Raw genomic sequence first — 25,346 nt, forward strand, 5'->3', positions numbered from 1 at the left:
TCTGAAAAGTCCATTTGTGGAGATGGCCACCTGGACTCCCGTTAAGAAGACATGCTGTCAACCTCTAGATCCCTCACATGCCTGCACTTTTCGGCTTGCTGCTGCTGCAATCCACGCGTTTTAGATCTGCATAACTCCACCTCTTTTAGCACAGTACCCTCAACCCCCGGCTGTTCCCACCCGCCTCAACACCGTTGGAAGGGAGGAGAACCAATTAAGGCGGGGGGGGGGGGTGGAACGAGCAGCTGTCTACCCTTAGCAGGAGGGTTGCTGATTAATTACCTCTCCTGCTGCTGCTGCTGCTGGCTGTCCAGCAGCAGACTGAAGGTGGCTGCTGCTGTGCGCAGGTATATAAAGGCTCAGAGCCTATTATGACATGCGCAGCCAGCGTTCAATTGCCACATTCCGTCTACTGCAGGCGGGATACCTGGATGGCTGAATGTCACTGAGAAGCTCACAGAGACCGCCATAAGCAACAGTTTAAAAGAATGCCACAGACTAATCAACCAAACTTTTTGGGTTGGTTTCTCTTTTATAGTCTGCAGGCATTAAATGAAAGAAGTCAGTGTTCCAGCAGAGGGAGACAACGTTTCAGAAAAGGCATTGTAGCAAACCAAAAAAGAAATTTTAAGCGCAGCAGAGTAACCAGCTCACATACCTGTTAGCTCAGGTGAGTTTAAAAGGCTGCTGTTGATAACAAAGGCATTTGCTAAATAGATGGTGTGTGTGCAACAATATACTGAAAGGTCAATTATATTGTGCAGCTTATCTCACCACCTGTAGTTATTTAGGTGAAAGCTCCAAAATGCTTGCCTAATATGTCTGTTTATCCAAAAGGAAGTATAGAGGGAGAGCTAGATAGATAGCATTGCATTACATTACATTACATGGCAATGCAATGCACAGTTGCTGAAGTTGAACCAAAATGAGCTTGTCATCTGGCTTCTGCAACTTTTAACATGAAAAATCCAATGAGGAGAAGAAAAGCAAAGCCAAAGAGTCCATCCCAAAATCCGACAAACAAGCAAAATGAACAAAAAGCATTGAATTCAATTCTTTCTGATTTTAGAAACTGCATTAAAGAAGGGGTGCACCGGTCCTGGAGATACTGCAATACCAGGTCAATGCGTGGAGTGGACAGAGCAAGCTCTTTTTCCATCTCCCTGTTCTAAAAATCCATTTAATATATGGTCCCCAGATAGGGGACGTATCAGATATTAAACTGATAAGAACAGATACTACACTTGATCTTAGCCAAAAGGCCGAGAAGCGATAACCAGAATTGGTTTCCGACTACGGTGCCACCCAAGGATTCTGAAAAGTCCATTTGTGGAGATGGCCACCTGGACTCCCGTTAAGAAGACATGCTGTCAACCTCTAGATCCCTCACATGCCTGCACTTTTCGGCTTGCTGCTGCTGCAATCCACGCGTTTTAGATCTGCATAACTCCACCTCTTTTAGCACAGTACCCTCAACCCCCGGCTGTTCCCACCCGCCTCAACACCGTTGGAAGGGAGGAGAACCAATTAAGGCGGGGGGGGGGTGGAACGAGCAGCTGTCTACCCTTAGCAGGAGGGTTGCTGATTAATTACCTCTCCTGCTGCTGCTGCTGCTGGCTGTCCAGCAGCAGACTGAAGGTGGCTGCTGCTGTGCGCAGGTATATAAAGGCTCAGAGCCTATTATGACACGCGCAGCCAGCGTTCCATTGCCACATTCCGTCTACTGCAGGCGGGATACCTGGATGGCTGAATGTCACTGAGAAGCTCACAGAGACCGCCATAAGCAACAGTTTAAAAGAATGCCACAGACTAATCAACCAAACTTTTTGGGTTGGTTTCTCTTTTATAGTCTGCAGGCATTAAATGAAAGAAGTCAGTGTTCCAGCAGAGGGAGACAACGTTTCAGAAAAGGCATTGTAGCAAACCAAAAAAGAAATTTTAAGCGCAGCAGAGTAACCAGCTCACATACCTGTTAGCTCAGGTGAGTTTAAAAGGCTGCTGTTGATAACAAGGGCATTTGCTAAATAGATGGTGTGTGTGCAACAATATACTGAAAGGTCAATTATATTGTGCAGCTTATCTCACCACCTGTAGTTATTTAGGTGAAAGCTCCAAAATGCTTGCCTAATATGTCTGTTTATCCAAAAGGAAGTATAGAGGGAGAGCTAGATAGATAGCATTGCATTACATTACATTACATGGCAATGCAATGCACAGTTGCTGAAGTTGAACCAAAATGAGCTTGTCATCTGGCTTCTGCAACTTTTAACATGAAAAATCCAATGAGGAGAAGAAAAGCAAAGCCAAAGAGTCCATCCCAAAATCCGACAAACAAGCAAAATGAACAAAAAGCATTGAATTCAATTCTTTCTGATTTTAGAAACTGCATTAAAGAAGGGGTGCACCGGTCCTGGAGATACTGCAATACCAGGTCAATGCGTGGAGTGGACAGAGCAAGCTCTTTTTCCATCTCCCTGTTCTAAAAATCCATTTAATATATGGTCCCCAGATAGGGGACGTATCAGATATTAAACTGATAAGAACAGATACTACACTTGATCTTAGCCAAAAGGCCGAGAAGCGATAACCAGAATTGGTTTCCGACTACGGTGCCACCCAAGGATTCTGAAAAGTCCATTTGTGGAGATGGCCACCTGGACTCCCGTTAAGAAGACATGCTGTCAACCTCTAGATCCCTCACATGCCTGCACTTTTCGGCTTGCTGCTGCTGCAATCCACGCGTTTTAGATCTGCATAACTCCACCTCTTTTAGCACAGTACCCTCAACCCCCGGCTGTTCCCACCCGCCTCAACACCGTTGGAAGGGAGGAGAACCAATTAAGGCGGGGGGGGGTGGAACGAGCAGCTGTCTACCCTTAGCAGGAGGGTTGCTGATTAATTACCTCTCCTGCTGCTGCTGCTGCTGGCTGTCCAGCAGCAGACTGACGGTGGCTGCTGCTGTGCGCAGGTATATAAAGGCTCAGAGCCTATTATGACACGCGCAGCCAGCGTTCCATTGCCACATTCCGTCTACTGCAGGCGGGATACCTGGATGGCTGAATGTCACTGAGAAGCTCACAGAGACCGCCATAAGCAACAGTTTAAAAGAATGCCACAGACTAATCAACCAAACTTTTTGGGTTGGTTTCTCTTTTATAGTCTGCAGGCATTAAATGAAAGAAGTCAGTGTTCCAGCAGAGGGAGACAACGTTTCAGAAAAGGCATTGTAGCAAACCAAAAAAGAAATTTTAAGCGCAGCAGAGTAATCAGCTCACATACCTGTTAGCTCAGGTGAGTTTAAAAGGCTGCTGTTGATAACAAGGGCATTTGCTAAATAGATGGTGTGTGTGCAACAATATACTGAAAGGTCAATTATATTGTGCAGCTTATCTCACCACCTGTAGTTATTTAGGTGAAAGCTCCAAAATGCTTGCCTAATATGTCTGTTTATCCAAAAGGAAGTATAGAGGGAGAGCTAGATAGATAGCATTGCATTACATTACATTACATGGCAATGCAATGCACAGTTGCTGAAGTTGAACCAAAATGAGCTTGTCATCTGGCTTCTGCAACTTTTAACATGAAAAATCCAATGAGGAGAAGAAAAGCAAAGCCAAAGATTCCATCCCAAAATACGACAAACAAGCAAAATGAACAAAAAGCATTGAATTCAATTCTTTCTGATTTTAGAAACTGCATTAAAGAAGGGGTGCACCGGTCCTGGAGATACTGCAATACCAGGTCAATGCGTGGAGTGGACAGAGCAAGCTCTTTTTCCATCTCCCTGTTCTAAAAATCCATTTAATATATGGTCCCCAGATAGGGGACGTATCAGATATTAAACTGATAAGAACAGATACTACACTTGATCTTAGCCAAAAGGCCGAGAAGCGATAACCAGAATTGGTTTCCGACTACGGTGCCACCCAAGGATTCTGAAAAGTCCATTTGTGGAGATGGCCACCTGGACTCCCGTTAAGAAGACATGCTGTCAACCTCTAGATCCCTCACATGCCTGCACTTTTCGGCTTGCTGCTGCTGCAATCCACGCGTTTTAGATCTGCATAACTCCACCTCTTTTAGCACAGTACCCTCAACCCCCGGCTGTTCCCACCCGCCTCAACACCGTTGGAAGGGAGGAGAACCAATTAAGGCGGGGGAGGGGGGGGTGGAACGAGCAGCTGTCTACCCTTAGCAGGAGGGTTGCTGATTAATTACCTCTCCTGCTGCTGCTGCTGCTGGCTGTCCAGCAGCAGACTGACGGTGGCTGCTGCTGTGCGCAGGTATATAAAGGCTCAGAGCCTATTATGACACGCGCAGCCAGCGTTCCATTGCCACATTCCGTCTACTGCAGGCGGGATACCTGGATGGCTGAATGTCACTGAGAAGCTCACAGAGACCGCCATAAGCAACAGTTTAAAAGAATGCCACAGACTAATCAACCAAACTTTTTGGGTTGGTTTCTCTTTTATAGTCTGCAGGCATTAAATGAAAGAAGTCAGTGTTCCAGCAGAGGGAGACAACGTTTCAGAAAAGGCATTGTAGCAAACCAAAAAAGAAATTTTAAGCGCAGCAGAGTAACCAGCTCACATACCTGTTAGCTCAGGTGAGTTTAAAAGGCTGCTGTTGATAACAAGGGCATTTGCTAAATAGATGGTGTGTGTGCAACAATATACTGAAAGGTCAATAATATTGTGCAGCTTATCTCACCACCTGTAGTTATTTAGGTGAAAGCTCCAAAATGCTTGCCTAATATGTCTGTTTATCCAAAAGGAAGTATAGAGGGAGAGCTAGATAGATAGCATTGCATTACATTACATTACATTACATGGCAATGCAATGCACAGTTGCTGAAGTTGAACCAAAATGAGCTTGTCATCTGGCTTCTGCAACTTTTAACATGAAAAATCCAATGAGGAGAAGAAAAGCAAAGCCAAAGAGTCCATCCCAAAATACGACAAACAAGCAAAATGAACAAAAAGCATTGAATTCAATTCTTTCTGATTTTAGAAACTGCATTAAAGAAGGGGTGCACCGGTCCTGGAGATACTGCAATACCAGGTCAATGCGTGGAGTGGACAGAGCAAGCTCTTTTTCCATCTCCCTGTTCTAAAAATCCATTTAATATATGGTCCCCAGATAGGGGACGTATCAGATATTATACTGATAAGAACAGATACTACACTTGATCTTAGCCAAAAGGCCGAGAAGCGATAACCAGAATTGGTTTCCGACTACGGTGCCACCCAAGGATTCTGAAAAGTCCATTTGTGGAGATGGCCACCTGGACTCCCGTTAAGAAGACATGCTGTCAACCTCTAGATCCCTCACATGCCTGCACTTTTCGGCTTGCTGCTGCTGCAATCCACGCGTTTTAGATCTGCATAACTCCACCTCTTTTAGCACAGTACCCTCAACCCCCGGCTGTTCCCACCCGCCTCAACACCGTTGGAAGGGAGGAGAACCAATTAAGGCGGGGGGGGGGTGGAACGAGCAGCTGTCTACCCTTAGCAGGAGGGTTGCTGATTAATTACCTCTCCTGCTGCTGCTGCTGCTGGCTGTCCAGCAGCAGACTGAAGGTGGCTGCTGCTGTGCGCAGGTATATAAAGGCTCAGAGCCTATTATGACACGCGCAGCCAGCGTTCCATTGCCACATTCCGTCTACTGCAGGCGGGATACCTGGATGGCTGAATGTCACTGAGAAGCTCACAGAGACCGCCATAAGCAACAGTTTAAAAGAATGCCACAGACTAATCAACCAAACTTTTTGGGTTGGTTTCTCTTTTATAGTCTGCAGGCATTAAATGAAAGAAGTCAGTGTTCCAGCAGAGGGAGACAACGTTTCAGAAAAGGCATTGTAGCAAACCAAAAAAGAAATTTTAAGCGCAGCAGAGTAACCAGCTCACATACCTGTTAGCTCAGGTGAGTTTAAAAGGCTGCTGTTGATAACAAGGGCATTTGCTAAATAGATGGTGTGTGTGCAACAATATACTGAAAGGTCAATTATATTGTGCAGCTTATCTCACCACCTGTAGTTATTTAGGTGAAAGCTCCAAAATGCTTGCCTAATATGTCTGTTTATCCAAAAGGAAGTATAGAGGGAGAGCTAGATAGATAGCATTGCATTACATTACATTACATGGCAATGCAATGCACAGTTGCTGAAGTTGAACCAAAATGAGCTTGTCATCTGGCTTCTGCAACTTTTAACATGAAAAATCCAATGAGGAGAAGAAAAGCAAAGCCAAAGAGTCCATCCCAAAATCCGACAAACAAGCAAAATGAACAAAAAGCATTGAATTCAATTCTTTCTGATTTTAGAAACTGCATTAAAGAAGGGGTGCACCGGTCCTGGAGATACTGCAATACCAGGTCAATGCGTGGAGTGGACAGAGCAAGCTCTTTTTCCATCTCCCTGTTCTAAAAATCCATTTAATATATGGTCCCCAGATAGGGGACGTATCAGATATTAAACTGATAAGAACAGATTTATTTTTTTTTTTTTTTTTTTCCTCAGATTAAGACCCACATTAATTTATGCATCATAGCGCATATTCACATAACGGGTTCTCAAATCATCATTCGGAAAAACAAAAACAAAATCCCAAAAAACACAACCCTGCAATTAACTGTTACTTACTGTAAGAAGTCCAATGTGAAAAGTTCCAGAGTGCTTCTGCTGCTGTCTCACCATACTTCTTTTTATCCAATAAATAGGCATAAAACAGTCTAGCAAGAAAAATCTTTCTGCATTCCATGGGGGAAAAAACAATCTTTTTAAAAATCACCAAATTCCGAACGTCCCATAAAACCTCTTTATATATGACAAAAATAATCCAGCTTGCCCGCTTCCTTTGCGAGTACTTAAAATCTTGACCTATTAAAATCCTTTCAAAATCGAAACAATGAAAACCAACTAAAGCAACAAACATACGTGACAACAAGGTAAAAACTTTTTTAGCAAAAAAACAGTCCCAAAAAATATGCTGTATTGTTTCCACCTTATTGCAACCTTCCCTAGGACATAGTTCTTGAACCTTTATCCCCCGGTCATTCAAAAAAGCCCTTGTTGGCAAGCATCCATGCAACGCCATCCAGGTTACATCCTTCTGTCTGTTGCTGATTCCACGCATGAAAAAAAGCTTCCACACCTGTCCAGACTGTGCATTATTACAAAACGGCACATCACATAACATCTCCTTCTTCTTAATACCTGAGACAATCAGTTTTTTGTCCGGTCTAACCATGGAGCTTATCCCATTTTGATCATAGAAGGACCTAAGCACCACATAAAAAAACGGTATCACAAACGAAACTGGTTTTCTTAAATCCTTCTCACACCAGCTCCATTTCTGGAAAAGCCGTCCTGCTAAATATTTGCACATTTCCGCAGTCCTGTTATTGCACTGGGATAATTTATAAATGTTCAAAAAATAATGCATTCTTAAAAATAAGTCAATGTTAGGAAAATCACAACCCCCATTTTCCACAGAACACATAACCATTCCTCTTCTTAGTTTCTCCATTTTGGATCCCCAAAAAAACACAAACAGTTTCCTTGTCACTCTCTTTGTCCAAAGCACAGCAGGTGGGAAAATCAAAGCAGTGTACAGCAGAAGCGGGAGAATCACAGACTTGATTACCAGCACTTTCCCTCTCAGCGACAGGTTCCTTAGTTTCCAAAAGTTCAACTTCTGATCCATTTTGTCTTCTAGAATCTTCAGGCTGCTTTTCCCTTTCAGTTCCTTCTCAAAGATGACACCAAGAACCTCAATTTCCTCCCTACTCTCCACTCCTGCCACGTTAACCTCAACCTGCCTCCCAAAGTTACAAAGCTGGCACTTTCCCCAATTCACCGCCATACCAGCCACACAACAAAAAATCCTTACGTGCAAATTCACTCTATTGAGATCCGCCTGTGAACCACAAGTAAAAACAATATCATCCATATAACTTAAAGACTTGACTGGACCCCCGGATCCCCCAGGAATAAAAACACCAGCCACACACTTGTCAACTTGCACACTTTTTAAAAGGGCCTCCACCACACAGATAAAAAGAATTGGTGACAGGGGACAACCCTGCCTAACTCCCGATAAAATATTAAAACTGGAACTCACATGCCCATTAACTAAAATCTGGCTACTGACCCCACAATAAAAACTCTTAATGACCATCAATAATTTATCCGGAACACCAAGGTGACTTAAAGCAGAGAACAAAAATCTATGTGATATTTTATCAAAGGCTTTCTCCAGGTCCACCGACTGTAACAAAAGAGCATTCTTATTCAAATTAGCCTGATAAATTAAGTCTCTTAGAAGCAGCAAATTATCTGAAATTTTCCTACCAGGCACTGCACATGCCTGATACTCCCCCACCATATCACCTATCACATCTGCCAGTCTACCAGCCACAATTTTAGAAATAATTTTGTAATCACTGTTTAACAATGTTATGGGCCTCCAATTTTTAATATCCCTCATGTCCCCTTTCTTATGAATCAGCGTAACAATCCCCTTACGCATAGAAACCGATAAAATCCCATGAGTAAAACCATATTGCACCACCCGGGAAAACTCCACACCTATAATATCCCAAAATCTAACATAAAATTCAGCAGGAAGACCATCACAGCCTGGCGTCTTGCCTTTCGCCAAGCCATCCACTGCCCGTCTAATTTCATCTTTCCCAACCTCCTCACTTAAAAACCCAATTTTCTCCTCAGGAATATTATTAGTTAATACTTTGCAATAATCATTAATTTCCGCATCACTGGCTCTACTATCGTTAGAGAAGAGTGTTTCATAAAAGGAAAGAATACTGCCAATCATCTCATCCCCAGATACCTCCCCTGCAGGAGAAAAAACAGACTTAAAAACCCCTTTAGGTTTAAAACATTTTTTAAAAAAGTATCTCGAACATTGCTCATTTTCCTCCATGTGCTTTATTTTTGCCTTAAACATAATAGTCTTCCCTTTTTCAATAAGTATCTTCTTCAGTTCGTCCTTCAAATCTGCAATCTCTTTATCCACCTCCATCCCCGCTCTCTTAAACTTATGGAGTACTTCCAATTTTGAAATAACAGCAGCATCATGATCCCTTTTGGCTTTCGCTCTCCTAAAACACACCCCTTTAAAATAACATGCAAATTTCTCCTTAGCCCAGTCCCACCACTCTAGCAAATCTTTAAAAAGGTGCTGTTCAGACACACAAGACAAAAACACTTTATTAAAACCAACCTTAACACTCTCCTCTTCCAGCAGGCTTACGTTCAGCTTCCAGAGTCCCTTTCCAAAAGCCAGGGACTCAGCTATACACAGATCTACCACTATCATCTTGTGGTCAGAAAAAGTCGTCATCACGTGATTGCACTTGGCCACCTTAATCCCTTCAGACATAAAAACATAGTCAATTCGGGAAACACTACGTCCACTATCTGATATGTATGTGAACTTATCACTTGGCCCAACCATCAGACCAGCATCCGTGTAGCGTAAATCCTGCACAATCTGATTTAAAATATTAGACGTAACATCAGTCCTACCTTCCGTAGAGCTCTTACGATCTTTTGCGGATCTGACACAATTAAAATCTCCAGCCACTATAGTGAAGTCTCTGCCTGGTAAAAACAACTTTAGAGACTCCAAAAACCCAACTCTTGCTTGTTTATCAGCAGGGGCATAAACATTAAAAACCCGTACCCGCTGACCTAAAAAATCCACTAATAAAAACAAACATCTCCCAGGTATGATTACTTTAAACTCTAAAACCTTTAGACTGGAATTACACAGTAAAATGCCCACCCCTTCATTCCTGTTTTCTGAGCATGGGGACCAAAAAGATTGCCCCTTATTCCACTCACTCTCATGCGGGGCAGATTTAATTACACATTCCTGCAGACAGACAATATCTGCATTCACACTCTCAATGTACTCCAGTATCCCTGCTCTCCTACAAGCAGAACCAATCCCTCGTACATTCAGAGAAGCAACACACAACGCCATCATAACAACAGGAAAAAATCTCCACCATACCCGATCCATCATGAACCAGGAGAAAACCCACTCCTGCCACCCACTTTTCTACGTATATCAGGCGACTCAGAACTCGAGTCCCTGTTAGAATAACCTGGTCTTAGGGAGACTGGATCTTCCTGCCCCCCAGACCAACACCCCTCCACCTTACTTCTTTTAATCACGGAGGCATAACTCTCCTCCTTGCCATCATCTTCCTCCTCATTTTCACTCCAATCACTGTTAACCCTATCACGCTGCTGAGGGGTTATAGTTCCATCCGAATCAGAATCCTCCTCCTCCAAAACCTCCATTTCCTCACCCCCATCTCTTCCCAAAACAGGATTCACTGACTCCGCCATATTAGACAAATCCATCCCATCACCCGGGCCATGCACATCAGCTACTTTGTTTATTACTTCCAGCCCCTCCCTCAAACCAACTTTCTTCTGGCTCCGCCCCTTTTCCTCCATCTTGGGCACCGCATGGTCTCTTCCCCTACCACCATCTTGTTTTTGGCTTTCCCCCTCTGAATCTGAGCCTTCGCCCTCCTCCCCACTTTCCTGCCGAGTCTTCTTCTGCCTCTCTTCAGCGTCCACCTGTGACCTAGGAATCTGAGCCCACAATCTACATTTCCTTGCAAGGTGATCTGCATGTCCACACAAATCACACACCTTATTCATTGGGCAACCACTTGCAACATGCCCAGATTTCCCACAACCTCTACAAACATCACCTTGCACTGGACAATCTTTCTGAACATGTCCAAACTCATGACACTTCCTACAATATTCCATCTGTCCATTATAAAAACAAAATCCCCTTTCTCCTCCGATAGAAAACTGTGCAGGAATGCTCTTGGCACCCCCAATAGCTCTATCATCCGGTCTCAGTTTTACAACATATCTCCTCTTGCCATTTAGATAATTGTATTTGTTCTTCATTCTTCACAAAAATTTAACCTCACTACAATACCGAGCTAAAAAATTGGAAACAGTCTCATCCGGAACTTTAGGGTTATACATGTGCACAACCACATACTTATATGTCTGCTGGAACAGAGGTTCCAGTGCAATAAACTCTAGGCATTTCAATTCCTTTTCTTCCTTCATTCGTACCAACTCCATGTAGACTCTCTGGCAAATACTCAAAGAAACAAAAGTGATATCATAAATTCCTTGTTTCTGAAAATCCTGCAGTGCCAATACATCCGTTACCTTCAAGCCATTAATGTTCTTCAAGACATCAACGCAAACTTGGTCCAAACCGATTTCTCCTTCATGACCTGCAGACACCTTCAGACGGACCGAGTCCTCTAATCCACGTGTTTTCTCCACCATTTTTACAGCAGATAAACACAATCGCCGCTCAATCGCACACTAGGGCCCCACAAGGGGGAACCCCAGTCACAACTGCCCTCCAAACAACACCAGCAGCAGAAAACCACCACTGATCTTGCCAAAAGGCCGAGAAGCGATAACCAGAATTGGTTTCAAACTACGGAGCCACCCAAGGATCCTGAAAAGTCCATTTGTGGAGATGAGCTCCTGGACTCCCGTTAAGAAGACATGTTGTCAACCTCTAGATCCCTTACATGCCTGCACTTTTCGGCTTGCTGCTGCTGCAATCCACGCGTTTTAGATCTGCATAACTCCACCTCTTTAAACACAGCACCTTCACCCCCTGCTGTTCCCACCCGCCTCAACACCGTTGGAAGGGAGGAGAACCAATTAAGGCGGGGGGTGGGGTGGAACGAGCAGCTGTCTACCCTTAGCAGGAGGGCTCCTGATTACATACCTCTCCTGCTGCTGCTGCTGCTGGCTGTCCAGCAGCAGACTGAAGGTGGCTGCTGCTGTGCACAGGTATATAAAGGCTCAGAGCCTATTATGACACGCGCAGCCAGCGTTCCATTGCCACATTCCATCTACTGCAGGCAGGATACCTGGCTGGCTGAATGTCGCTGAGAAGCTCACAGAGACCGCCATAAGCAACAGTTTAACAGAATGCCACAGACTAATCAACCAAACTTTTTGGGTTGGGTTCTCTTTTATAGTCTGCAGGCATTAAATGAAAGAAGTCAGTGTTCCAGCGGAGGGAGACAACGTTTCAGAAAAGGCATTGTAGCAAACCAAAAAAGAAATTTTAAGCGCAGCAGAGTAACCAGCGCACATACTTGTTAGCTCAGGTGAGTTTAAAAGGCTGCTGTTGATAACAAGGGCATTTGCTAAATAGATGGTGTGTGTGCAACAATATACTGAAAGGTCAATTATATTGTGCAGCTTATCTCACCACCTGTAGTTATTTAGGTGAAAGCTCCAAAATGCTTGCCTAATATGTCTGTTTATCCAAAAGGAAGTAAAAAGGGAGAGCTAGAAAGATAGCATTGCATCACATTACATGGCAATGCAATGCACAGTTGCTGAAGTTGAACCAAAATGAGCTTGTAATCTGGCTTCTGCAACTTTGAACATGAAAAATCCAATGAGGAGAAGAAAAGCAAAGCCAAAGAGTCCATCCCAAAATCCGACAAACAAGCAAAATGAACAAAAAACATTGAATTCAATTCTTTCTGATTTTAGAAACTGCATTAAAGAAGGGGTGCACCGGTCCTGGAGATACTGCAATACCAGGTCAATGCGTGGAGTGGACAGAGCAAGCTCTTTTTCCATCTCCCTGTTCTAAAAATCCATTTAATATATGGTCCCCAGATAGGGGACGTATCAGATATTAAACTGATAAGAACAGATTTTTTTTTTTTTTTTTTTTTTTTTCTTTTTTTTTTTTATTTCCACTCAGATTACAAGTCCCATATTTACCATTTCATGCATTGCAATGATTTCCAAATGGTATTAGGTTGTTATCCATCATTGTGGGTCATATATCCATTTTTCCAATCTTATTTTATATATATACGTTTATATTATCACAATACAGTTATTCCATATTCTTTACATCACAACATTACAATCTTTACCATTACGATTTAAGGCAACATTCCTCTCTTCAGGCCATATGCTGCCAAGGCATTCAAAAGCCTCCCATCCAGAAACCGACCATCCCAAGCTTCTTCTACCTCTTTAGCCAACGACTGAGGTATTCTGTAAGTTGAAAAAAAACGATGCATATCGCTATAAATGTTATTCCACACTTTGCGCCTTAGACTAGCCTGACTCCCCCCTTCACAACTCTCTAGCATTTTCAACACTTCTTGTCTCTCCTCCATCTCCCTCATATTTTTTTCTGAAACATCCTTTGCTTCACTAGAGTCCTTCCCAGATGACAAAACTCCTTCAATTTCTTCTCTGGCTTCACATGCGACATCCTCTCTTTCTTCTTCACTAGTTTCTTCACCCTCCTCCTCCTCTTCCATATTACTTACAGCACCTTCCTTTTCATCCTGACTGGAGGACTCACTTTCCTCCTGATCTTCTGACTCCCTATCCACCTCCACTTCTTCTTCCAAGCTAGTATTTTCAATCTCAACGCCTGTGATATCACTCTCAGTATCTTCTTCCATATGATCACCTTCTTTTCTTATATCTCTTATTTGTTCCTCCTTCTTTTGAGATATGTTCTCTTCCGTTTCATCATGGGGGGCAGCTTCAGACTCTTCTTCATTTCCATCTTCCTTGTCAACTGACTTCTCCTCCCTTTTATTGACAGGACAGCAATCATATAAATGACCACTGCCACCACATAGATTACATTTCTTACTTTTTTCACAATTCTCTGCCTTATGTCCCACTTCTTCACACTTGGCACACCACTGTAATGTACAGGAATCCTTTTCATGGCCATACTGTTTACAACGCCTACAAAACTTCGGCATACCTGTAAAGAACATATCTCCATTAACTGTCCCGATTTTGAATCTACTTGGTGGGAGTACCACAACACCATCCGAACTTTCCTTGAACTTGACCAGGAACCTCCACCTCGTGGTCCAAAAACCATATCGGTTAAACATTTTGCCAGCAGAACTCACTTTCTCACAGTACCGGGATAAAAAGGTCATGATCTCTTCTTCCAATATGAAAGGACTATACATCCTTATTACTATTAGCCTTTCCTTCCTAGGAAAATGCGACACAAAAAAAACACCTTCAAGTATCGAATCTTCCTTCACTAGATCCATTCTCTTCCAAAAGTCAGAAAAGATATCTTCTGAACAAAAAATAACATCATATATCCCTCTCTTCGGGAACTCCAACATAGACAAAACTTGTTCCATTTGAACTTCCAATAGTCCAAACAAAATCTTCTCTACCAAAAAAAACAAGCCAGACTTCTTCTTCTCTGGATCCAAAAAAATAAACCGCACTGCATTCTTCAGTCTTGTAAAAACTGGGACCTCTTCACAGGTCAGCATATTTGGGCTTCTCCCGTCCATATCTTCACACCAAACGTGGCAAAAATCCTCCTCGCCTACTTAAAAAAAGCAGGCAGGCTGATCGCCCCTCGTTGCCCAGGGACTAATCCGGCTCCCCAAAAGCAGCAAGGGGGTGAAGCCGCACTGCTACATGCAGCGATCCCCCGAGGCCAAGGAGCCGGGTACCCAAGGCACCTCTCAGCCAAGACCAAGGCAGCAACCGGTAGATCACTGCACTTGATCTTAGCCAAAAGGCCGAGAAGCGATAACCAGAATTGGTTTCAAACTACGGAGCCACCCAAGGATCCTGAAAAGTCCATTTGTGGAGATGAGCTCCTGGACTCCCGTTAAGAAGACATGTTGTCAACCTCTAGATCCCTTACATGCCTGCACTTTTCGGCTTGCTGCTGCTGCAATCCACGCGTTTTAGATCTGCATAACTCCACCTCTTTAAACACAGCACCTTCACCCCCTGCTGTTCCCACCCGCTTCAACACCGTTGGAAGGGAGGAGAACCAATTAAGGCGGGGGGTGGGGTGGAACGAGCAGCTGTCTACCCTTAGCAGGAGGGCTCCTGATTACATACCTCTCCTGCTGCTGCTGCTGCTGGCTGTCCAGCAGCAGACTGAAGGTGGCTGCTGCTGTGCACAGGTATATAAAGGCTCAGAGCCTATTATGACACGCGCAGCCAGCGTTCCATTGCCACATTCCATCTACTGCAGGCAGGATACCTGGCTGGCTGAATGTCGCTGAGAAGCTCACAGAGACCGCCATAAGCAACAGTTTAACAGAATGCCACAGACTAATCAACCAAACTTTTTGGGTTGGGTTCTCTTTTATAGTCTGCAGGCATTAAATGAAAGAAGTCAGTGTTCCAGCAGAGGGAGACAACGTTTCAGAAAAGGCATTGTAGCAAACCAAAAAAGAAATTTTAAGTGCAGCAGAGTAACCAGCGCACATACCTGTTAGCTCAGGTGAGTTTAAAAGGCTGCTGTTGATAACAAGGGCATTTGCTAAATAGATGGTGTGTGTGCAACAATATACTGAAAGGTCAATTATATTGTGCAGCTTATCTCACCACCTGTAGTTATTTAGGTGAAAGCTCCAAAATGCTTGCCTAATATGTCTGTTTATCCAAAAGGAAGTAAAAAGGGAGAGCTAGAAAGATAGCATTGCATCACATTACATGGCAATGCAATGCACAGTTGCTGAAGTTGAACCAAAATGAGCTTGTAATTTGGCTTCTGCAACTTTGAACATGAAAAATCCAATGAGGAGAAGAAAAGCAAAGCCAAAGAGTCCATCCCAAAATCCGACAAACAAGCAAAATGAACAAAAAACATTGAATTCAATTCTTTCTGATTTTAGAAACTGCATTAAAGAAGGGGTGCACCGGTCCTGGAGATACTGCAATACCAGGTCAATGCGTGGAGTGGACAGAGCAAGCTCTTTTTCCATCTCCCTGTTCTAAAAATCCATTTAATATATGGTCCCCAGATAGGGGACGTATCAGATATTAAACTGATAAGAACAGATACTACACTTGATCTTAGCCAAAAGGCCGAGAAGCGATAACCAGAATTGGTTTCAAACTACGGAGCCACCCAAGGATCCTGAAAAGTCCATTTGTGGAGATGAGCTCCTGGACTCCCGTTAAGAAGACATGTTGTCAACCTCTAGATCCCTTACATGCCTGCACTTTTCGGCTTGCTGCTGCTGCAATCCACGCGTTTTAGATCTGCATAACTCCACCTCTTTAAACACAGCACCTTCACCCCCTGCTGTTCCCACCCGCCTCAACACCGTTGGAAGGGAGGAGAACCAATTAAGGCGGGGGGTGGGGTGGAACGAGCAGCTGTCTACCCTTAGCAGGAGGGCTCCTGATTACATACCTCTCCTGCTGCTGCTGCTGCTGGCTGTCCAGCAGCAGACTGAAGGTGGCTGCTGCTGTGCACAGGTATATAAAGGCTCAGAGCCTATTATGACACGCGCAGCCAGCGTTCCATTGCCACATTCCATCTACTGCAGGCAGGATACCTGGCTGGCTGAATGTCGCTGAGAAGCTCACAGAGACCGCCATAAGCAACAGTTTAACAGAATGCCACAGACTAATCAACCAAACTTTTTGGGTTGGGTTCTCTTTTATAGTCTGCAGGCATTAAATGAAAGAAGTCAGTGTTCCAGCAGAGGGAGACAACGTTTCAGAAAAGGCATTGTAGCAAACCAAAAAAGAAATTTTAAGCGCAGCAGAGTAACCAGCGCACATACCTGTTAGCTCAGGTGAGTTTAAAAGGCTGCTGTTGATAACAAGGGCATTTGCTAAATAGACGGTGTGTGTGCAACAATATACTGAAAGGTCAATTATATTGTGCAGCTTATCTCACCACCTGTAGTTATTTAGGTGAAAGCTCCAAAATGCTTGCCTAATATGTCTGTTTATCCAAAAGGAAGTAAAAAGGGAGAGCTAGAAAGATAGCATTGCATCACATTACATGGCAATGCAATGCACAGTTGCTGAAGTTGAACCAAAATGAGCTTGTAATCTGGCTTCTGCAACTTTGAACATGAAAAATCCAATGAGGAGAAGAAAAGCAAAGCCAAAGAGTCCATCCCAAAATCCGACAAACAAGCAAAATGAACAAAAAACATTGAATTCAATTCTTTCTGATTTTAGAAACTGCATTAAAGAAGGGGTGCACCGGTCCTGGAGATACTGCAATACCAGGTCAATGCGTGGAGTGGACAGAGCAAGCTCTTTTTCCATCTCCCTGTTCTAAAAATCCATTTAATATATGGTCCCCAGATAGGGGACGTATCAGATATTAAACTGATAAGAACAGATACTACACTTGATCTTAGCCAAAAGGCCGAGAAGCGATAACCAGAATTGGTTTCAAACTACGGAGCCACCCAAGGATCCTGAAAAGTCCATTTGTGGAGATGAGCTCCTGGACTCCCGTTAAGAAGACATGTTGTCAACCTCTAGATCCCTTACATGCCTGCACTTTTCGGCTTGCTGCTGCTGCAATCCACGCGTTTTAGATCTGCATAACTCCACCTCTTTAAACACAGCACCTTCACCCCCTGCTGTTCCCACCCGTCTCAACACCGTTGGAAGGGAGGAGAACCAATTAAGGCGGGGGGTGGGGTGGAATGAGCAGCTGTCTACCCTTAGCAGGACGGCTCCTGATTACATACCTCTCCTGCTGCTGCTGCTGCTGGCTGTCCAGCAGCAGACTGAAGGTGGCTGCTGCTGTGCACAGGTATATAAAGGCTCAGAGCCTATTATGACACGCGCAGCCAGCGTTCCATTGCCACATTCCATCTACTGCAGGCAGGATACCTGGCTGGCTGAATGTCGCTGAGAAGCTCACAGAGACCGCCATAAGCAACAGTTTAACAGAATGCCACAGACTAATCAACCAAACTTTTTGGGTTGGGTTCTCTTTTATAGTCTGCAGGCATTAAATGAAAGAAGTCAGTGTTCCAGCAGAGGGAGACAACGTTTCAGAAAAGGCATTGTAGCAAACCAAAAAAGAAATTTTAAGCGCAGCAGAGTAACCATCGCACATACCTGTTAGCTCAGGTGAGTTTAAAAGGCTGCTGTTGATAACAAGGGCATTTGCTAAATAGATGGTGTGTGTGCAACAATATACTGAAAGGTCAATTATATTGTGCAGCTTATCTCACCACCTGTAGTTATTTAGGTGAAAGCTCCAAAATGCTTGCCTAATATGTCTGTGTATCCAAAAGGAAGTAAAAAGGGAGAGCTAGAAAGATAGCATTGCATCACATTACATGGCAATGCAATGCACAGTTGCTGAAGTTGAACCAAAATGAGCTTGTCATCTGGCTTCTGCAACTTTGAACATGAAAAATCCAATGAGGAGAAGAAAAGCAAAGCCAAAGAGTCCATCCCAAAATCCGACAAACAAGCAAAATGAACAAAAAACATTGAATTCAATTCTTTCTGATTTTAGAAACTGCATTAAAGAAGGGGTGCACCGGTCCTGGAGATACTGCAATACCAGGTCAATGCGTGGAGTGGACAGAGCAAGCTCTTTTTCCATCTCCCTGTTCTAAAAATCCATTTAATATATGGTCCCCAGATAGGGGACGTATCAGATATTAAACTGATAAGAACAGATACTACACTTGATCTTAGCCAAAAGGCCGAGAAGCGATAACCAGAATTGGTTTCAAACTACGGAGCCACCCAAGGATCCTGAAAAGTCCATTTGTGGAGATGAGCTCCTGGACTCCCGTTAAGAAGACATGTTGTCAACCTCTAGATCCCTTACATGCCTGCACTTTTCGGCTTGCTGCTGCTGCAATCCACGCGTTTTAGATCTGCATAACTCCACCTCTTTAAACACAGCACCTTCACCCCCTGCTGTTCCCACCCGCCTCAACACCGTTGGAAGGGAGGAGAACCAATTAAGGTGGGGGGTGGGGTGGAACGAGCAGCTGTCTACCCTTAGCAGGAGGGCTCCTGATTACATACCTCTCCTGCTGCTGCTGCTGGCTGTCCAGCAGCAGACTGAAGGTGGCTGCTGCTGTGCACAGGTATATAAAGGCTCAGAGCCTATTATGACACGCGCAGCCAGCGTTCCATTGCCACATTCCATCTACTGCAGGCAGGATAACTGGCTGGCTGAATGTCGCTGAGAAGCTCACAGAGACCGCCATAAGCAACAGTTTAACAGAATGCCACAGACTAATCAACCAAACTTTTTGGGTTGGGTTCTCTTTTATAGTCTGCAGGCATTAAATGAAAGAAGTCAGTGTTCCAGCAGAGGGAGACAACGTTTCAGAAAAGGCATTGTAGCAAACCAAAAAAGAAATTTTAAGCGCAGCAGAGTAACCAGCGCACATACCTGTTAGCTCAGGTGAGTTTAAAAGGCTGCTGTTGATAACAAGGGCATTTGCTAAATAGATGGTGTGTGTGCAACAATATACTGAAAGGTCAATTATATTGTGCAGCTTATCTCACCACCTGTAGTTATTTAGGTGAAAGCTCCAAAATGCTTGCCTAATATGTCTGTTTATCCAAAAGGAAGTAAAAAGGGAGAGCTAGAAAGATAGCATTGCATCACATTACATGGCAATGCAATGCACAGTTGCTGAAGTTGAACCAAAATGAGCTTGTAATCTGGCTTCTGCAACTTTGAACATGAAAAATCCAATGAGGAGAAGAAAAGCAAAGCCAAAGAGTCCATCCCAAAATCCGACAAACAAGCAAAATGAACAAAAAACATTGAATTCAATTCTTTCTGATTTTAGAAACTGCATTAAAGAAGGGGTGCACCGGTCCTGGAGATACTGCAATACCAGGTCAATGCGTGGAGTGGACAGAGCAAGCTCTTTTTCCATCTCCCTGTTCTAAAAATCCATTTAATATATGGTCCCCAGATAGGGGACGTATCAGATAGTAAACTGATAAGAACAGATACTACACTTGATCTTAGCCAAAAGGCCGAGAAGCGATAACCAGAATTGGTTTCAAACTACGGAGCCACCCAAGGATCCTGAAAAGTCCATTTGTGGAGATGAGCTCCTGGACTCCCGTTAAGAAGACATGTTGTCAACCTCTAGATCCCTTACATGCCTGCACTTTTCGGCTTGCTGCTGCTGCAATCCACGCGTTTTAGATCTGCATAACTCCACCTCTTTAAACACAGCACCTTCACCCCCTGCTGTTCCCACCCGCCTCAACACCGTTGGAAGGGAGGAGAACCAATTAAGGCGGGGGGTGGGGTGGAACGAGCAGCTGTCTACCCTTAGCAGGAGGGCTCCTGATTACATACCTCTCCTGCTGCTGCTGCTGCTGGCTGTCCAGCAGCAGACTGAAGGTGGCTGCTGCTGTGCACAGGTATATAAAGGCTCAGAGCCTATTATGACACGCGCAGCCAGCGTTCCATTGCCACATTCCATCTACTGCAGGCAGGATACCTGGCTGGATGAATGTCGCTGAGAAGCTCACAGAGACCGCCATAAGCAACAGTTTAACAGAATGCCACAGACTAATCAACCAAACTTTTTGGGTTGGGTTCTCTTTTATAGTCTGCAGGCATTAAATGAAAGAAGTCAGTGTTCCAGCAGAGGGAGACAACGTTTCAGAAAAGGCATTGTAGCAAACCAAAAAAGAAATTTTAAGCGCAGCAGAGTAACCAGCGCACATACCTGTTAGCTCAGGTGAGTTTAAAAGGCTGCTGTTGATAACAAGGGCATTTGCTAAATAGATGGTGTGTGTGCAACAATATACTGAAAGGTCAATTATATTGTGCAGCTTATCTCACCACCTGTAGTTATTTAGGTGAAAGCTCCAAAATGCTTGCCTAATATGTCTGTTTATCCAAAAGGAAGTAAAAAGGGAGAGCTAGAAAGATAGCATTGCATCACATTACATGGCAATGCAATGCACAGTTGCTGAAGTTGAACCAAAATGAGCTTGTAATCTGGCTTCTGCAACTTTGAACATGAAAAATCCAATGAGGAGAAGAAAAGCAAAGCCAAAGAGTCCATCCCAAAATCCGACAAACAAGCAAAATGAACAAAAAACATTGAATTCAATTCTTTCTGATTTTAGAAACTGCATTAAAGAAGGGGTGCACCGGTCCTGGAGATACTGCAATACCAGGTCAATGCGTGGAGTGGACAGAGCAAGCTCTTTTTCATCTCCCTGTTCTAAAAATCCATTTAATATATGGTCCCCAGATAGGGGACGTATCAGATATTAAACTGATAAGAACAGATACTACACTTGATCTTAGCCAAAAGGCCGAGAAGCGATAACCAGAATTGATTTCAAACTACGGAGCCACCCAAGGATCCTGAAAAGTCCATTTGTGGAGATGAGCTCCTGGACTCCCGTTAAGAAGACATGTTGTCAACCTCTAGATCCCTTACATGCCTGCACTTTTCGGCTTGCTGCTGCTGCAATCCACGCGTTTTAGATCTGCATAACTCCACCTCTTTAAACACAGCACCTTCACCCCCTGCTGTTCCCACCCGCCTCAACACCGTTGGAAGGGAGGAGAACCAATTAAGGCGGGGGGTGGGGTGGAACGAGCAGCTGTCTACCCTTAGCAGGAGGGCTCCTGATTACATACCTCTCCTGCTGCTGCTGCTGCTGGCTGTCCAGCAGCAGACTGAAGGTGGCTGCTGCTGTGCACAGGTATATAAAGGCTCAGAGCCTATTATGACACGCGCAGCCAGCGTTCCATTGCCACATTCCATCTACTGCAGGCAGGATACCTGGCTGGCTGAATGTCGCTGAGAAGCTCACAGAGACCGCCATAAGCAACAGTTTAACAGAATGCCACAGACTAATCAACCAAACTTTTTGGGTTGGGTTCTCTTTTACAGTCTGCAGGCATTAAATGAAAGAAGTCAGTGTTCCAGCAGAGGGAGACAACGTTTCAGAAAAGGCATTGTAGCAAACCAAAAAAGAAATTTTAAGCGCAGCAGAGTAACCAGCGCACATACCTGTTAGCTCAGGTGAGTTTAAAAGGCTGCTGTTGATAACAAGGGCATTTGCTAAATAGATGGTGTGTGTGCAACAATATACTGAAAGGTCAATTATATTGTGCAGCTTATCTCACCACCTGTAGTTATTTAGGTGAAAGCTCCAAAATGCTTGCCTAATATGTCTGTTTATCCAAAAGGAAGTAAAAAGGGAGAGCTAGAAAGATAGCATTGCATCACATTACATGGCAATGCAATGCACAGTTGCTGAAGTTGAACCAAAATGAGCTTGTAATCTGGCTTCTGCAACTTTGAACATGAAAAATCCAATGAGGAGAAGAAAAGCAAAGCCAAAGAGTCCATCCCAAAATCCGACAAACAAGCAAAATGAACAAAAAACATTGAATTCAATTCTTTCTGATTTTAGAAACTGCATTAAAGAAGGGGTGCACCGGTCCTGGAGATACTGCAATACCAGGTCAATGCGTGGAGTGGACAGAGCAAGCTCTTTTTCCATCTCCCTGTTCTAAAAATCCATTTAATATATGGTCCCCAGATAGGGGACGTATCAGATATTAAACTGATAAGAACAGATTTTTTGATTGAATATATCTTTTATTAGCACAAAAAATAAGTTAACAGACAGTGTACAGTGCCGCAGCCCAGTACACACAGAATTCTACATCATATTTACATAGCATGAGGATACGACGCACTAACTAGACACATCACACCCCTATGCTACACAAAACACTCAATCTGAAAGAAAAAGCATGTCAATCAATACAGTACGACGAACCGTGATAAGGGATGGGGATTGGGAAAAAGGGGATGGGGAGGGGAAAATCACAGGCCCGAAGCTTTATTGAAAGACAAGACACATAAGGGGAGAGGGGGAGGAGGGGTTTAGTCCTCGTCCTCGTCCTCCGGACCGTCCATGATGGAATAGTCTCTGAGCAGGCTGTGGATCAGCCTGCGGCAGTCCTGGATGGACATCCTCTCCCTCCTCAAGATGAGCCGGTTCCTGGCGACCCAAACGGCATCCTTGAAGCAGTTCATAAGGCGCCAAGCCTCCTGGATGGCTCCGACGGTATGAACCCCAGGGAAGAGTCCGTAAAGCACAGAATGGTGCGATAGGCTCGCCCTGGGGACAGAGTTCCTCAGGTCGTCCTCAAGTGCAGTCAATAGGCGCTGTGCAAATCCGCAGTCCCAAAAAGTGTGCAAAGATGTTTCCTCCACGAAGGGGCACCTTGGGCAGTACCGGGTCTTGCACAGGTTCCGGGCATGCATGAATGACCGGACGGGCAGTCCGCCCTGAATCGCCATCCACGACAAGTCCTTGTGCCCGTTGGTCAGCCTGTCAGACGACACATTTGTCCACACAGTCTCCAGCGTGTCCTGGTGAAGTCCTGTGATGTTCTCCACGTCATCCTTGGCTCTGATTAGCTTGTGGATAGTTTTGGGCTTCCACAAGTCGGGCTTGAGTCCCTCCAGTTGATGCTCCCCCACAAATCGAACGACGTCTCCGTAGAACCATGGCGTCGTCCATTTGTAGGGGAAGGAGCTGTCCCACTTGTCCCAGCCGAGTCGCCTCCAAAGAGGAAGCAGGAAGAAGCGAGACATGGACCTGCCCGCGGAGCCATTCTTGACTTGCAAAGTCCGGCGGACACAATCACACACAAAAGAGGATCGCAGGAGGGTGGGGATATCTGGAACACCCTTCCCACCCTTGCGAGGCTCCTTGTACATGACGGCCCGCCTGACTCTGTCCATCTTGGATCCCCAGACAAAGTGAAACACTGTCCTGGTAATGGCCCTGCACACAGTGACGTGTGGGGGCCAGGCCTGCGCCGTGTACTGCAAGACGGGCAGGACCTCATTACGCAGGACGAGTGCCTTACCCTCACAAGTGAGGTGTCTGAGGCTCCAGAGTCCGATCCGTTGCTTCACCTTGGCCAAGCGTTCTTGCCAGGACTTGAGGGCCGCTCCTTCCTTCCCGAACCAGACTCCCAGCACCTTGAGGAAATCCGGTTGAATGTTGAAGGGGAAGGGGGCGGAGGAGGCCGGCTGCCAATCCCCGAAGAGCATGGCTTCCGACTTCCTGCAGTTGACTTTGGCCCCTGAAGCCCGGCCGAACCTCTCACACGTCTGGACGAGGGCGTCGACTGAACCACGATCAGCGCAGAAGACGGTGACGTCGTCCATGTAGAGCGAGCACTTGACCTCGTGTCGTCCCGGACCCGGTGCGGTGATCCCTCTGATCTCTCCATTCTGCCGGATAGCCTCTGCGAAGAGTTCTATAACACAAACAAAAAGAAGAGGTGATAGAGGGCAGCCTTGTCTGACCCCAGAGAGGACAGGGAAGGGGTCAGTCTTCCAGCCGTTCACCAACACCGAGCTGTGGATATCAAAATACATCAGACGGACATACGAACAAAACATGTTACCCAAACCTAACCGGTGCAGAGCTCGGCCCATGAACTCGTGGGAAACCCGGTCGAAGGCCTTCTCCTGATCCAAGGAGACCAGGGCCGCGTGTGCGCGGCGGACCTTGATGTACTCGACCGTGTCCCGCACGAGAGCGAGGCTGTCTGCGATGCGACGTCCAGGGATGCCGCAGGTCTGGTCCGGGTGGATGATCCGTCCGATGACCGTCTTAAGTCGTGTCGCCATCGTCTTGGCCAGGATCTTGTAGTCCACGTTGAGCAGAGTGATGGGACGCCAATTCCTCAGGTTGCACCTCTCTCCCTTCCGCTTGTACAGGATCGTGACCATTCCTTCCCTCAAAGATGGAGGCATTCTACCCTCCACCACCATCTCCTCGTACAGGTCCAACAGGTCCGGACAGATGAGGTCTCCCAGCGCTACATAGAGCTCCGCTGGAAGACCATCACTGCCCGGGGTCCTGCCGGTCCTAAAGGATTTAGCGGCAGAGAGCAATTCGCCCACCATCAGAGGTTTGTCCAAGGCTGCCGTGCCTGCAGGATCAAGATGGTTAGTGATACCTGACAGGAACTTATCAGCAGCGTCGGGGTCGGTAGTCTTGTGGGAGTAGAGTTCGCTGTAGAAGTCGCTGACGACCCTCATCACGTCCTCCTTCCCACGTCGCATGTTTCCGCTCTCGTCTCGCAGCTCGTTCAGGGGCGTGTGACCGGCATGAAGTTTCCTGAAAAAGAATGAGTTACATTTCTCACCCTTCTCCAGATTCTCCACTTTGGAACGGAAGATGATTCGCTTGGACTCCTCCTCAAAGTGCCTTTTCAGGCTCTTCTTGGTCTCCTCCAGCTCCTCCCTCACGTCCCAGCCGCAGTGAAGAAGGTCCTGCAGCGACCGCAGCTCGCGCTGCAGCCCTCTGAAGTCCCTCCTCTTCTCACACTCCTGTTGTCGACCCTTGGCCTGAAAGAAACAGCGAAACTCAAGTTTAACATATTCCCACCAATCAGAGACTGTTTGGAAGCTACCCTTGTAGGACTGCCACATTGCGTAGGCTGCTC

General features: G+C 45.2%; 10 non-coding genes and 2 pseudogenes across 10 annotated transcripts; all 12 read right to left on the reverse strand.

Annotated features, from left to right (window-relative positions):
* Positions 1 to 1,083: 1,083 nt before the first annotated feature.
* LOC141218045 (U2 spliceosomal RNA) lies at positions 1,084 to 1,274 on the reverse strand. Its single transcript, XR_012286809.1, has one exon. It is a non-coding gene; the product is annotated as a U2 spliceosomal RNA (small nuclear RNA).
* A 1,120-nt stretch (positions 1,275 to 2,394) lies between these two features.
* LOC141218047 (U2 spliceosomal RNA) lies at positions 2,395 to 2,585 on the reverse strand. The gene has a single exon (XR_012286811.1). It is a non-coding gene; the product is annotated as a U2 spliceosomal RNA (small nuclear RNA).
* Positions 2,586 to 3,704: 1,119 nt separating this feature from the next.
* LOC141218048 (U2 spliceosomal RNA) lies at positions 3,705 to 3,895 on the reverse strand. The gene has a single exon (XR_012286812.1). It is a non-coding gene; the product is annotated as a U2 spliceosomal RNA (small nuclear RNA).
* Positions 3,896 to 5,024: 1,129 nt separating this feature from the next.
* Positions 5,025 to 5,215, reverse strand: LOC141218138 (U2 spliceosomal RNA). Its single transcript, XR_012286898.1, has one exon. It is a non-coding gene; the product is annotated as a U2 spliceosomal RNA (small nuclear RNA).
* A 1,120-nt stretch (positions 5,216 to 6,335) lies between these two features.
* Positions 6,336 to 6,539, reverse strand: LOC141218383 (U2 spliceosomal RNA; annotated as a pseudogene).
* A 6,070-nt stretch (positions 6,540 to 12,609) lies between these two features.
* LOC141218390 (U2 spliceosomal RNA) lies at positions 12,610 to 12,814 on the reverse strand (annotated as a pseudogene).
* A 2,953-nt stretch (positions 12,815 to 15,767) lies between these two features.
* Positions 15,768 to 15,958, reverse strand: LOC141218049 (U2 spliceosomal RNA). Its single transcript, XR_012286813.1, has one exon. It is a non-coding gene; the product is annotated as a U2 spliceosomal RNA (small nuclear RNA).
* Positions 15,959 to 17,073: 1,115 nt separating this feature from the next.
* Positions 17,074 to 17,264, reverse strand: LOC141218050 (U2 spliceosomal RNA). The gene has a single exon (XR_012286814.1). It is a non-coding gene; the product is annotated as a U2 spliceosomal RNA (small nuclear RNA).
* Positions 17,265 to 18,379: 1,115 nt separating this feature from the next.
* On the reverse strand, positions 18,380 to 18,570 carry LOC141218051 (U2 spliceosomal RNA). The gene has a single exon (XR_012286815.1). It is a non-coding gene; the product is annotated as a U2 spliceosomal RNA (small nuclear RNA).
* A 1,112-nt stretch (positions 18,571 to 19,682) lies between these two features.
* LOC141218261 (U2 spliceosomal RNA) lies at positions 19,683 to 19,873 on the reverse strand. The gene has a single exon (XR_012287014.1). It is a non-coding gene; the product is annotated as a U2 spliceosomal RNA (small nuclear RNA).
* A 1,115-nt stretch (positions 19,874 to 20,988) lies between these two features.
* On the reverse strand, positions 20,989 to 21,178 carry LOC141218188 (U2 spliceosomal RNA). The gene has a single exon (XR_012286945.1). It is a non-coding gene; the product is annotated as a U2 spliceosomal RNA (small nuclear RNA).
* A 1,115-nt stretch (positions 21,179 to 22,293) lies between these two features.
* LOC141218334 (U2 spliceosomal RNA) lies at positions 22,294 to 22,486 on the reverse strand. Its single transcript, XR_012287088.1, has one exon. It is a non-coding gene; the product is annotated as a U2 spliceosomal RNA (small nuclear RNA).
* Between the last annotated feature and the right edge of the window lie 2,860 nt (positions 22,487 to 25,346).

Source organism: Phyllobates terribilis, unplaced genomic scaffold, assembly GCF_046119375.1.
Source record: "Phyllobates terribilis strain yellow unplaced genomic scaffold, ASM4611937v1 Scaffold_249__1_contigs__length_2872098, whole genome shotgun sequence".
Taxonomy (NCBI): domain Eukaryota; kingdom Metazoa; phylum Chordata; class Amphibia; order Anura; family Dendrobatidae; genus Phyllobates; species Phyllobates terribilis.